We start from the raw sequence: 15,064 nt of genomic DNA, 5'->3' as shown, positions 1-15,064 counted from the left end.
ATACCCTCATTTGTCCTTACCTGTGTGAGAAAGGGATCCCCACTGGGCTAAGTGATAGAAATGGTGAGATTTACTATTTACTGTAGCTAGTGTTTCCTCAGCCAATACTGTTCCTGCTAGAGAAGGACCGCAATAAAAAGGCAACTACTCAGTAACTCTCTGTTGATTAAGGTTTACTTTATATATTTGCAGAATTATAGCACATTAATTTTTAATTTAATAGCTGATATTTAAATTTCCATTCAGCCATCTATTTTTACATAATTTACTGGTTGCATGTCAAATATACTTCTCGTGATATATTTTATTTAATTGGTAACATAATGTTTTATGATTGCTATTTGCTTGTGCATATGTACTACGTTTGATGTGTTCAAGATATTTTGCAACATTAACTGGAAGAAGATTCTCATATTTCTGGATTCATCCTTTGCATCTTGCATACCAACTAACATTTAAAAATTAATTTTTCAACTTTTCCAAAACATGTTTTCACCCTGGATTTCCCTCGTTCTTAAACATAAATATTTACTCTGTGACACACAGTTTGGAATGTGTTGTAATCTGTATTGTACTTTTCTATACCTTCCCCAGCATGAATTGAATACAAGGTCTTGTGCAAGTTGGATGAAATTTTCTGTTGATTTATAGAGATTTGCCTGTTACGTGTTTACTCTTATTGGTCTATTAGCCATTTTTAAATTGGTTATCTACTTTGCAAAACAACTATTATTCAATTAATTATGTGTAACCTGGTAACACCAGACAACCCTGTAATTATGTAATGTGTAATTTATTATAAACACCACTATAGCTTCTCAGAAAGGTTAACTTTTATATTACTTTGTTACATTATTTTGCATTGTAGAATAGCACTCAGCATAGCATATAAATCTAATTTTTTTAAATTCAATAAAGTATTGTGGATTATTCATCATCACAACAATTCTTTTGCTTTTAGGTGACTGTGTGAAGTTCTTTAAATAAATACTTATAATCTTAGTAATATAAAGTCTTTTGTGTCTCTAGCTCTGCTTGATCTCTAAAAGTAGTATGACGATTTGATGTATGTAATTTAGTCACTGGGATAAAACTGCTTGTTCAATATCTTATCAAAAAGGAATTAAATGTGCATGTCATAAATGTTTTTGATATCCCCAAATAGTGTTATAATACAATGATAAACTTTTAGATTTATTCCTTGTATTACTTTAAGAAAGTGTTTCTGTTTTCTTCATTTTATTCCTATCTGACCCACCCTTTCCCCAAAGGCATTCTGTAATGAGATTCTGTTAAAGGTGGTAACAAAATTATTTCTGCTAAAGAATAACAATCAAATTTTTTGTGCATGCATTGTAGTTTCAAAAATTATCTGTCAAATAAAATTGCAGTGCTTATAAATCTAGCCATTAGAATGACAAATTTGAATGACAATGCATCAAGTTTGTGAAAGACTAGTGTTTTGTTTGTTTTGTTTGGGGCTATTTTGTTTTTGCATCACAGTACCTGCTAAATTGACCTTCATCTCAAGCTTCTTCCTACAGAAGAAGCAGAGCAAATCTAGGTATGGACGACTTTGGTTTTGATGTACATATATTTTGACCAAATTTAGTGAAATTCCCTTTGTGAACAAAATTCACACATATGAATAAACCAGCACTATATAAGACCTTAAATAAATCACCATCTTGTATTGAAAACCAAGTAAAATTAGGAATGTTTGAAAGCGGATTGGAGAGACTGACAATTATAAAGTTTTCTACAGGAATTAAGCCTTGCAGTAAAGAACCGCTGAGAGGAAATTTCTAAAGTGATTGTTCTTACTTCTTCAATTGTGGAAATCGTTTACCTTTACCTTCAACGTTGGGAGGGTGAATTCAATGTGATTGTCTCTCTCAGGGGGAAAAAAATAAGAAATTTTAAATGTGTGATTACCTGCATTAGCATCTGTGAACTGCTCCACAATTAGATCAAAGCATAGTCTCCCCTGCCAACTTGAGGATCCTATTAATTAGCTATGTGGTTTAGATTTTCTTAATTGATAATTTATGTGCTTATATTGTTATTTTTAGGTGTGGCACACAGTAAGGTTTGGAAGAAAAATTCTCTACTGAGCACAACAGAATTGTATCAATGATTAAACACTAACTGAACTCATAATCTGCATCAACCTTGGTTCTAAATGTCAAGGATCAGATTTGGGTAAGTCCATTTTTGAGTTCTGAGGAGCAGTCAAGGAATATGAAGTGATTAAAAAGGGGTAGGTATAAGGTAGGCAGGCTTGGATTCCAAACTGAATGCTCAAAAAAAGCTTTAGTAAAACCACTAGAATAGAAGTATATTGAAATTGAAATGTGCTAAGAGAAGGTTCTCATTTTTCATAGTTTTGAGCAAACTCAGACATCTTCTGCTTTGTCTGTCACAATATGATCTGATTTCCTAGAAGTTTTTACAAATCATTCCAAAAATAAGTAATCCTAAAGAGTAAGGGGAAATAAGTTTTGGTTTTTTTTTAATTAATGCAACAAAAATAAAAAGGTTTTCTTTTTACAGTGGCTGGGCCCCAATTAAAAGAGGTATCTTAATAGATAATGGTTGAAAGTGTCTATGTATACCTTAAGAGTAAAATAAATGATAAAAACACTAAAGTACACATACACAAAATATGCTAATACAAAGGGGAACAAACAAATGTTAGTACTATTTGTAGGATTTTATCCTCCTACAAGAGGAGGATAGCAGCATTTTATTACCTGATCCTGTTACAACTATTAAGCCAATACTTTAAAACTTTCCATGAGAAAAATTTGTATTTTCATTAGTTTCCCATTTAAATATAAAAAATGTGTGGGAAAGACTCTAGAACCTCTAAGACCAAAACAAATGTAAAATATTGTTAATACACCTAAATATAAGGTTTTTAGCAGTGTTTTTCCTTCTTAATGTAACTAAAACTTTGAAATGAGTATATGTTTGTTGAAGAAAATTATAAGAATGTAAACAGAAAAAAATTGTAATTATCTACAATTTTCTGTTGACTATTCTCCCGAAGCAAATTAAAACAAGTATGTTTATTGGCTTATTAGTTGCAATAATAAAATATTGCAAACGACTTAGTTTCATCAGGAGCACTCAAATGCACTCATTATGACACATCCAGACAACAAATTGCTATGTAGCATTTACAGAGAATGAGGAATATATGCAAAGACTGTTGTGAAATTATCCCCAGGAGAAAATATTAAATTAATATATACAAATATATATAATAGACATGTATTTAGATATATACATATAAAATATGCATACATACACACGCTAAAGAATAAGTAAACTAAGGTACTACTATTTGTATAAAACAAAGGAGAAAGGAGGAATGGATATTTATGCCATATATTTATATTCACAAATATTTTATATATCTACAAATGATATCAATTATACACATAGTCATAGCTATAGAGGCACCTGAGTGCACGCACATGCACACACACACACACACACACACACACACACACACACACATATGCAGACTACCTATATAAAATAAGAAGCAACAGTTCTCTTTAGGGATAGGACCTAGAGTGTTGGAGGACAGGGGTCAAAAAATATTTATATTTTTACTATGCATCTTTTAATAGAATTTGAATTTTTAATTATTTGTGTATATCATTACATTTTTGAAAATCAATAACTAATATGGTTTACAAATTAAGAGTAATGATTATGCATTATAGACAACACTAAATGCAGATGAAAGACTGCAACATTTTTCACAGTCTCACATTTTGATAATAAATACTGCCAATATGATCATGTATGTCTCCTATATTTTCTAGTCATAAATATTTAAAAATAATTTTAATAATTATTTTAGGTTGTATTATATTATTAATTATATTAATATATAATAATAGCAATACTTATTTATATTATATATTGTGATTATTATTATATAATATAATATATAATATATATTGTGATTATTATTATACAATATTATATATAATTTATATACATATAATTTATATATATTTATATATAATATATAATATAATAGTAATATATTATTAATATAATACTATCATGTTGTATATTCATATATTGTTGTAATTATTAATTATACTAATACTACCATTATATTCATTATAAATGCCCTAAAAATAACTTTAAATAAATATTTTTAAATGAACATATTCGTAATCATACAAAATCTTCCTAAATCCCACTATTTACAGAAGTTTTTGTTGATATCTTTGCCCATGTCCTTTGGGTACACAAGCATATTTGTATGTTTAATAAAAGTTGGGATAGATATTATCCATTTGATAAGAAGGGAAACGTAGGTTACAGACCATGTGAATTACTCCATTCCAAAACAAAGTGTTATAAAACTATATTTTCAGTTAATAATTCAATACATATGCACATCAACAACTATTTACTAGGAGATTCAGTATGAAATCAAGAAAGAATGATGTAATGGGAAAAACACTATATAAGTTTCAGAAGACATAGATTCTAATTTGCTTAGAAACTAGCCATAAAATTCTACTATATTTACTTAGACTGTCTCTGTTACCTCATTCATTTGTTGATTCAAGACACACTTCTCAAATAATTATCTTTGAGAGACACCCACCTGGAAAGCGAGGCTTGGACTATATGATTTCCAAGTTTCCCTGCCTATAGCTTTAAGATTCCAATAGAGTTTTTGATAGGATGAGTCAAGAGTCAAATCAGGGAATGGGAATATTAGATTCTCACATTACTCTTCCCCAACTTTCCAATTCCCTTATTAACACTACTCACAGGAGGGCATGGGCCATCCACTACAGTCATTACTTTATCTATACTCTTGATAAAACTTACTTGCCTTTTATCAAAAAGCCAACTCTGAAACCATCTTAATATGTGTTAATGGATGGCCACAGCGCCTCTCCATAGTCATATTTCTCTGCTTATCGGGTGTTCAAATTGCTTTAGATATTCTTTTTTTTTAAGATTATTTATTTTTAAGAGAGAAAGGGAGCTCAGGTATGCAAGCAGGGGAGGGGCAAAGAGAGAGACAGACAGACAGAGGCTCCAAAGTGGGCTCTGCCTTGACAGCCATGAGCCCGATGTGGGGTTCAAACTCACGAACTGCAAGATCATGACCTGAGCTGAAGTCAGATGCTCAACTGACTGAGCCACCCAGGTGCCCCTAGATATTCTTCTGATAGGTCAACTAATTTAAATTCATAAAGTATGGCTTTCTTTAAAAACAAATGAAAGCAGAGAGCAGTTTTGTAAAGTCTTGATGGTGATATTTTTTCATACATTTAGAGAGAAATATGTTCTCAGACCTAGGAGATGATACTGGTAGGAGGCAATCTGTGTAAAGATTTATGCAGAGTTCAGGGTGGTGTCCTGTTGATTACAGGCTGTGTTTGGCTTACATGAACCAATGCAAGAACAATGGCATTACAAAGAATGCTAATAAATTAGCAAATGCAAATTAAGACTTGTACAGCTATTTGCCTTATACCTTTTTATCTATTAACTATCACGTTCTAATGATACTTTAAGAAATGAGAAATGCAATGTAAAAGTAACTTCAATTGTAATTACAGAGCAAACCATAAATAACAAATGATGATTGCTTCCCTTTGCATCATACAAATGAATCATACTAAAACTCAAAATGGTGTGCAATGTGTCAAAGAAATGTCATGAATCATGTCATCCAAGCACATCTTTTGTGGAGAATAGTGTATCTTCCCAAAGAACTCTTACACCTCTCTGTTTGTAGGCCAGAAAATATTTGACAGCTATAAAGAAAACTCACAGTGGTCAAAGTTCTAGAATCAGAAGGCAGGAAAGATCTTTGAGAAGACATTTACTTTTCTTTTGAAGCTGTCAAAGTGGATCACACTGAAGGCATCATTTAATGAACCTTGAAAGGAACAGTACACATTTTATTAAAAATATTTAGAAACATTCATTACTATTTTTCTTCTGTAAAACAAATAAGAATTTTTAAAAATGATAATACATTATGCAATTTTTCATTATTCTTTCATCAATCATTGTATTTCTTTTGTTCTTCTTTTAAAAGCTAGATCATTTTTCTGTCCCTATTCTTGTGCACTGTGCACTAGGACACATTTCTTGGTCTTACTCTTTCAACTTTAACACTGTCCTTTCCCCCACCCACCCGGATTTTATAACCATAGCTACAAAAGAAAGCCATTGTTTCTTCCTCAAATTTTGGTGAACTGGATCTAGCACTTTAAGATATATTGCTTCCCAAATGTCACAGTGCTGTCCCTTGCCTTAATGGCTTTCTTCTTAGGAAGCTGCTACTCTGCCTTGGTTGTTTTAATGAGCCTTCAACAGCAGTATGTTATATAGGCTTCTGTTTATTTGCAACTTACTTTCTTCCTCCTTTCTGGTCTCATACACTTTTTGCTTGCATCTCCCTGAAACTAAACCTCATATTCTACCTTCTATTGAAATTATTTTCACAAACATCTCATCTATTCTAAGTTAACACAAATAAGCTCTCTCAGTTTAGGCATACTGTTTTTCCTTTATGTACTTTAGCAATTATAATGTTTCATAATCTGTGTACCTCAGCAGTTAATACCTGAGTATTATATATCCTGACGTTTGATAAAGAGAATTGACCAACATCTTATTTTGTTCTAAATCTTTTATTCCTTAGGTCTTGTAAATGTCCTTTTTATTGCATTTCTATGTCCTCTAATATACATAAATATAGTTTCTGTAGATTTCAAAATCACTTACCTCAAATAGTAATTTCAGTAATATATACCTATTGTCAGAAAAAATTCTTCAAATAAATATAAATTCCCTGAATTACATTTAAACTATTTCAATTTTGTCTTCCTAGAGGTAAAAACTTATAGATTAATATCCCAGTTAATATATTTTTAGGTCTACTCTCAACTCATCCTCTTCCCTAAATGAAAATACAATTTTTTCCTATTTATTTACATTTTTTATACATATCAATTGGCTGCTTCCTGTCAAATTCAGTATTAGAAAATGTATTTGATAAATATCAATATTATAATCGTGTTATTTCACCATTATACATTCATCTATTTGCTAAACCAATTCCCATGTAACAAAGAATTTGGCTGGTCTTTGTCCCAGGTTTCAGGGAGAGGGTCTCTAAATCCTTGGTATTTCTCAGATAGGAGAGTCTTTGTTATTCATGGTGGAACCTGATAATATATGCTAATGAAGTGAATCACTGAGGACCCCTAGATAGTTTATGTCTATGTATAAGAAGTGATTCAGTTTGCAGGTCGGCCATGCCAGCAAGATCAATGTGTGATCAGAGTAATAGTGGTTTTAAGCATGTGATATGAGCCTGATGTCCAGGAAGCAGAGGGAGGGAGAGGTTGAGTTCAGTCACATAGCCAATGGTTCAATCAGTCATACCTGTGTAATGAAACCCCAATGAAAGCTCTGGACATCAAGGTCAAGTAAGCATTCTTGGTTGGCAGTCCTCTGTGTAGTTTCACATGTTGACATATCATAACAAAGGGAGAGAACATGGAAGCTTCGTGTCTGGGACCCCTCAGATCTCACCCTTTGTGAGTCTTCTTTTGATTGTTTCTGATTTGTACTATTTGGCTATAATAAAACTTTAAAGCAGAAGCATAATGTTTTCCTGAGTTTTGTGAGTTGTTCTAGTGAATTATCAAACCCTGAGGGGGTAAGGAAGGACCCCCAAATTTGTAGCCTGCTGGTTAGAGGTACAACCGGCCTGGGGACTCTGGAACTCGTGACTAGTGGCTAAAGTAAGAACAATGTCCTTAATCTTTAAAGTTAAGCCTAACTCTGCATAATTGGTGTCAGAAGCCATTGCACCAATTAAATGTGTATCTACATATGCTCAGCGTTTTCAACAGTATGAACAGTACTGCATACCCATTTTTTAGACCAGAGTTTTTCAACCTCAGCATTATAGACATTTTGAACTGGGTAGTTCCTTTCTGTGGAGGACTGTGCTGTGCATTGTAGGGATACTGCTAGATGTTGAATATTTTGAGAACCAATTATTTACATATATGTGCCTAAAAACAGGAGCATGGAAATTCACATGTGTGAAAATGACTAGCAGGAGTCAATAAATGAATACATATATGGAATGACTATACTCTTGTCTCATGTAAGCATATATTTCCCAACAAATTTTCAATTCTTTTGCTACTGCTGTAGCTTTCCTTTTTAATGGGACAACACCTCTGTTATACCTAGAACACAGATTCTGTGGGATCTTGCACAAAGACTATTTATATAATAAATATTCTGTATTGTTCCTGTTTTCCCTAAAGCTATGCAATGAAATATTTCTTCAGGTGTTCCAAAACCCATCTTATGTTCCCATTTCCACAGGCAAAAAAAGGCATTACAAACAACATCGTATTTCATACCTTCATACAGTCTCTGATCCAGTTAATAGAGGTTATAATTCTTCTCAATGCCAAATACACCCCCTAATTTTTTTCTATTGTTGGCAAACAGAAGCAGTTTGTACTCAAAGTATATAATCAAAGAAATAAAAACAATTTAAGTATATTTCTGTATGCATATTAATTATAATATTGCTTTAATATCAAAATTTATCTTAAGAGCACCCGGTGGTTCAAAATTAGTAAATGATTAATATTTTATTTTCTTAATGATTTATTCTGGAGTAATACTAACTAAATGAATAGTTCCTTGTAATCGAGACCTGTTAAAAAAAGATAGCCGAACAGCTTGACATAATCTTACAAAACTAAAACTTATTAATTGGAGGGGTGCCTAGTGGCTTAGTCTGTTAAGTGACCGACTCTTGATCCTGGTTCAAGTAATGATCCTATGGTTTGCGAGATTGAGCCCCGGGTCAGGCTCTATGCTGACAGCACAGAGCCTGCTTGGGATTCTCTGTCTTCCTCTCTCTCTCTCTCCTCTCTCTTTCCCTCCCTCTCACTAAAGGTAAATAAATAAACATTAACAATTAAAACTTATTAATTGGAGAAATTATATGTAAATGGGGAGGAAGGGTATTTAGAGGATTTTTAAGGTGAAGCCAAAGATAGTAGTAGAGCAAAGAGAGAAGAGAGCTAAACAAGTGACTGGATAAGAATGTAAAAGATTAAACATAGGAAGAAATCTGAACATCTTTATCCAGTGGCAGAAAAATTAACAGAAATAGGTTAACAATTTTGATACTGCTACACATGTACACCGGAACTGAACAACTGAGTAAACTCATAGTGAAATGGTGGAAGCCAGGCTTCTCATTATTGGAGTTGGAGCTAACAGATAAGGAAGAGGAGGGGACTAGAATAATCTATGTGGTAATGGATTAAAGTTGAAAATACCATGTTTAACTTAATATAGATATACTGGGTTATATAGAGAAATATTTATAAATTGGCAGAGATGCACACATATATACTTTGTGGCCAGCCAAGAGGCCCTAGATGCAGCTTCACCTCGATTTAACAAGGACACCTAGCACCCAGATCTTGGTTTCTAACACCATTCTCTGATAGAGGGAACTACAGCTTTTTGGAGAAATAGTAGATTCTAGGTCCGGCACAGGAAATATACAAGAAGAGTCTGAAACATCTTGTAGTGCCAAAAAGTAAAAAATGCAAAAGAAATACGGAAGGAAGGAAGGAAGGAAGGAAGGAAGGAAGGAAGGAAAGAAGGAAAGAGAAGGAGGGAGGAAGGGAAGGAAGAGAAAAGAAACCACACAATAATAGGTAAAGGCTAACTGAAAGAGTTCCCCAATGCCAGAACTGGAACAAATGGAGCAAGAAAATAAATTACATTGGATTATAACATATAATGAAATAAATATCCATGCGTTCATACTGATATGAATTGTGGAATGAATAAGCAAGTCAAGGGGGGAAAAAAGTCTCCCATGAATGAGAATTACGAATAATTTAGTAGAGACTCTGCCCTCCAGAAGAGGACGTACGTAAATCCTCACTCCTTAAAGTATTGCCCCCTTTGCCCTGCTCTAGGTACTACCATATCATATATCCTCACTCACCATTCCTAAAACTTGCCATAGAAAAAATGGTATAGAGATAATAAGTGGCATTATGACACTTTTGGTCTTATAAAGCACCTTCATTAGAATAATCACATTTAAACTTTCCAATAGTTCTGTATACTAGGTAATAGATTTACCTATTAGATTACCAATAGATTGCAGAAGAGTGATTTAAGTTCTTAAAGGTCTCAGAGTATTTGACCTAGCCATGACTCAGAACTAGTTTTCTGACTCTACATCCAGTACTATTTCTACCATACCTCTCAATACCACACCTTAATAAAATCTATCACCAATATGCTTAGGCCACAACATCTGTAAGTACCAACATACAGGGAAAGTTCCAGAAAAACATATTCTTAAGAGTAAGCGAATATATAAATACACACTCACCTACATAAGTAAACTCAAATTAAGTTAGAATCACATAGACATATTTGACACATATGATTTTTCTTAAGTGTACATGGCAATCTACAATCATAAATTATATGCAGATATATACATTGTTTTATATACATGTGCATATATACATTTATACACATAGACACACACACACACACACACACACACACACACACACACACATATAAAACCTTGATGTTCACATAGGATGTCCTTTTGAATGAACTACAAATACATATTTCTCCAGTCTTTTAACTGCCTTAAAAATGCTACATTATTATACTTTAGGTTAAAATATTTTCATGCATTAATCTGTATCTTCAGAATATTACCCTCTCCATTTTATAGACAGAACAGCTTCTTCAGAGAGCTCTTAGCCCATAAATCTATTTGGATTGTGGTCATACATTCACTGAAGTTTTTAGCCCAGTGTTCTCTACACATATACGGAAAACAAAGAATAAATAATTGTAAAATAGTATGTATAGAATATGTGACTAGTCGGAAAGGCAAACATAAGAATGAGTAGTTCTAAAAAGTCTAGGTGCCTATAAATATTTACCTTATTACAACCAATTTTCCACTAGAATAACCATAGATCTTAAAAGTGCAGTATCATTGGTAAAATTAGCTTGAACTAAAGTTTACCAACCTTATCATACCCTAAGTTAGTAAAGAAACAAAAACTGATTTGTCTTTCTTATTTAGTGCCTAAACCAAAATAAATAAGTAAATAAAAGGGCAACTCAATGTCAGATGTATCAATTTATAAATAGATACTTTACAAAGTGCTGCAATATAGCTTGTAAGCAAAATAACTGACAGCAAGAAGGTCACATTTCTATTCAACATTAACTATGAATGCATTATTACTGTGTAAAACTTATCTTGCTAAAAATAGTCCAACTAGGTCTTCAAATTGTGTTGTGTGTTTATTCAGGAAGGTCAAATCACAGTACTTCTATTTTTCCTTCTTCCTGTGACATCGAACACACTCACGCAGAGCCTTGGTATCAGTGCCTTGATGGCAGTACTGACTCCAGTATCCAACTTGTCTTTGAGAATTTTCTCTTATTTGTACTGTACCATTTTTTCAGAAAAGAAAATCAACAAGGTAAAAAAAAAAATCAGAAGTCTGACAGCCTCTGTTTGTTCAAAAGAGACTGCTGAGAACATAAAAGGCCAGTATCTTTCTCATTGATTGTTTGAACAAAAGCTGGACAGATTCTCAGGGTCCAATTTTCTCCTTCCCCCAAGTCCTTCAATCCTGTGTCAATGCTGTGAAAGCTTCAGGCTCAGAGCCCTCGGTCTCCAAGTCACCCTGTTCCAAGTTGAGGTGGATGGGGTGCGGGAGGCCCTCACAAAAAGAAAATATTGGCTCTTATTCATTTTGCTCTTGCCCCATCGTTAAAACAAAACAATAACTAGATTATAGTAAGCTTATTGGTAAGAAATTTTTAAAAAGCAGACAATGAGAAACCAAAATCAAGAAAAAATGAGAGATTCAAAAACACCCCCCTTTTTTTTTTCCTCCACACCTCCTACAGTCTGTCCCACCCCCAATGATTATGTTGGGATATCAGTGCAATGTCAGTTAGGTCCGGGCATGCTCAAAAGAAATGCTTATAGATAAAAACTCAAAATAGCTTGAAGCACAATACAGCAAACAGAAAAACCAAATTCCATTCACCCTGGGTTAAAACAAAATTAGCTACAACATGTGCCCACCATGAACGAACAGTAAAATGTCAAATTCAAACTCATATATTTAAATGTTTTCATATGTTTTAATTCTTGACTTTAAAATCAGCCTCCACTCTTACTTGGAAACCTGACAACACAAATTGCAGAAACTCACTCTTCCCTTTGTCAATTGTGCCTTATCATTTTACTGGTGGGAAATTAAGAGCTATCTGAGAGTCACATTCCCAATTAGCATGTTCAATTTATTTTAAATGTTCATGTTATGCCATGATAGCTATAGAAGGATAATGAAAATGAGATATTTGATCTACTTTGAAGGAAGAAAATAAATGTGTCTCCCAGGGTTAAGAGCAATAGTGAAGGAAGAGCCCCACAATTCAGTCAATGATTTAGATTTGTGGCTGAGAAAGCAACAGTCTCCCAGGCTCTGGTCCTGGAGAAAGGAGCTTCTCTGGTGTTGACTGTTACCACGGGGGAAAGATTAAAACTCATGGAGGGCTTTTTGGCCAGCACCCCCATCTTCCAGTAATTTGCCAAAATTACCAACACAAAGGAAGAGGAGAGGTACCTGCTATCTGTTCTTTAGGCCTTTTTAGAAAATATGGATTTGTTGCATTGGCCACATACATGCATCAAGGTGATATTGTGGACATCAAGGGAATGGGCACTGTTCAAAAAGGAATGCCCCACAAATGTTATCATGGCAAAACTGGAAGAGTCTACAATGTTACCCAGCATGCTGTTGGCATTTTTGTAAATAAACAAGTTAAGGGCAAGGTTCTTGCCAAGAGAATTAATGCATGTATTGAGCTTATTAAGCACTCAAAGAGCCAAGATAGCTTCCTGAAGCATGTGAAGGAAAATGATCAGGAGGAAAAGAGGAAAGCAAACGAGAAAGGTACTTGGGTTCAAATGAAGAGCCAGCCTACTCCACCCAGAGAAGCACACTTCGTGAGAACCAATGGAAAGGAGCCTGAGCTGCTGGAACCCATTCCTTATGAATTCATGGCATGGTAAATGTGAAAAAAAAAAAAGTAATAAAAGACCTCAAGCCTATTAAAATTAAAATAAAATAATAAAATAAAATAAATTTAAAAACTCATGGAGGGAAGTCCCAAAGGTACCTTCTTCTACACATCTGCATACCACCAAATGGAAAGAGATGAGGAACAGTAGAGGTAAGGCTCAGACCTGGTGCCAGGGTGCATGACCTAAGAGAACCTCAGAATTAATAACTCTTTCCTCAAAAGACACACATAGCCTCATAGTGGAATGCTTAGTTGCTAGCTGAATACAACAGAAAGGTCCCTAGTTCCCTCACTCTCCACCAAACTAGCTCTTAGAAACTCAAAGCAATTGGGGCACCTAGGTGGCTCAGTTGGTTAAGCGCCCGACATGGGCTCAGGTCATGATCTCGCGGTTTGTGAGTTCAAGCCCCGCATCGGGCTCTGTGCAGACAGCTCAGAGCCTGGAGCCTGCTTCAGATTCTGTGTCTCCCCTCTCTCTGCCTCTCCCATGCTCATGCTCTGTCTCTCTCTCTGTCTCTCAATAATAAATAAACGTAAAAAAAAATTTAATAAAAGAAAGAAAGAAAGAAACTCAGAGCAAGTACCAAGGAGCTTCCTGAATCATTTTCTGGGTGAAGTTTGGACTAATGTTTCAAATCAAGCGAGTGACTTCATTATCTACCCTATACATACAGTATGATGCTTGGAAATAGCAGGTGAATGCCACATGTCGCCTGTCAGTAGCACTGAAAATGCCCAAGAGAATGAAAAAGAGCCGGCTCAAAAGGGTTAAAATAACACCGCTCTCGGGGATGATTCAGTGCGCTGAACTCTCTCTGTCCTTGAGCTCTTTTGCACACAATATTTCTGAGCCTTCTGTGTCTGTGCTAACCTAAACACAAATTGCAATTTTCTTCTGTTAAGTAATTCCTAAATCAGCTCCTGCTAGGATGCATGTGTCTGACAGGCCCCTGGTCAATTCCAGGTGGTGGTAGGTGGTAGGAGTGGCACAAGCAACACTCATGCTGGTGGTGAATATTTATTGATTCTTTGTTCTGTTTTTTTTTTTTTTTCAAATGTACTCGGTACTTTATATTCACTGTAGTTCTAACAACCATATATATACATACACACATATACACATACAAACACATGCATACCTACAGGTCTGCAATTTGATTCTATTATTACTTGATGATGGACATTTTCTAAGATCATACACAGAGACAACTTATTTTAAAAAGGAAGGGGAAGCACTACCTACTATTTATATTACATTTTTTAAGTATTACTCCACAGATCTCCTCTTGAGATTTCAAGCAATGCTACACTGAACATATGCATATGAATCATTGTATTTTTCCAGGAATATATTCCTAACTGTTGATAAACTCTGCAAAAATGTTGCAGCAACCCAGATTTTCATCAACAGTACAAAAAAGATCTCATTTTTAAAATCCACACTCTTGGCACTGTTGCCCCTTAACTTTTAAAAATTTCGCCAAACCAAGTTTCACCATTTTATTTTAATTTACATTTATTTCATTATTAGTGATGCTGAATATTTTTCATGTGTCTTGAGCATTTGTAATTCTGTAATCTTCTAAACTCCCTAGAAATATCCTGTATCTACCTTTCTATTTTTGTTTAGCTTAATATATGTTATTTCACTTTATATTTTTTATTACACATCTTTGTTATTTTCTATTTGCTTGTCCTGCTCCTTACTATATCAAAATTTCTTTGTTGCCTATTTTTGTTTGCTTCAAGTATTTATTTCCAATCACCAATGTCCTCTGAAATAGAACAAAAGAGAAGAAATGACAGGGAAAGACCTTTAACCTACTAGCAACCCCATTACATTGGCTAACGTTGC

General features: G+C 34.0%; 1 pseudogene; it reads left to right on the top strand.

Annotated features, from left to right (window-relative positions):
- The first annotated feature begins 12,710 nt into the window (after positions 1-12,710).
- Positions 12,711-13,198, top strand: LOC125911378 (60S ribosomal protein L21-like; annotated as a pseudogene).
- The last annotated feature ends 1,866 nt before the right edge of the window (positions 13,199-15,064 follow it).

This window comes from Panthera uncia (assembly GCF_023721935.1).
Source record: "Panthera uncia isolate 11264 chromosome C1 unlocalized genomic scaffold, Puncia_PCG_1.0 HiC_scaffold_3, whole genome shotgun sequence".
NCBI lineage: Eukaryota > Metazoa > Chordata > Mammalia > Carnivora > Felidae > Panthera > Panthera uncia.
Note: the sequence above shows the minus strand (reverse complement) of the source record. Positions and strands in the feature narration are given on the sequence as shown.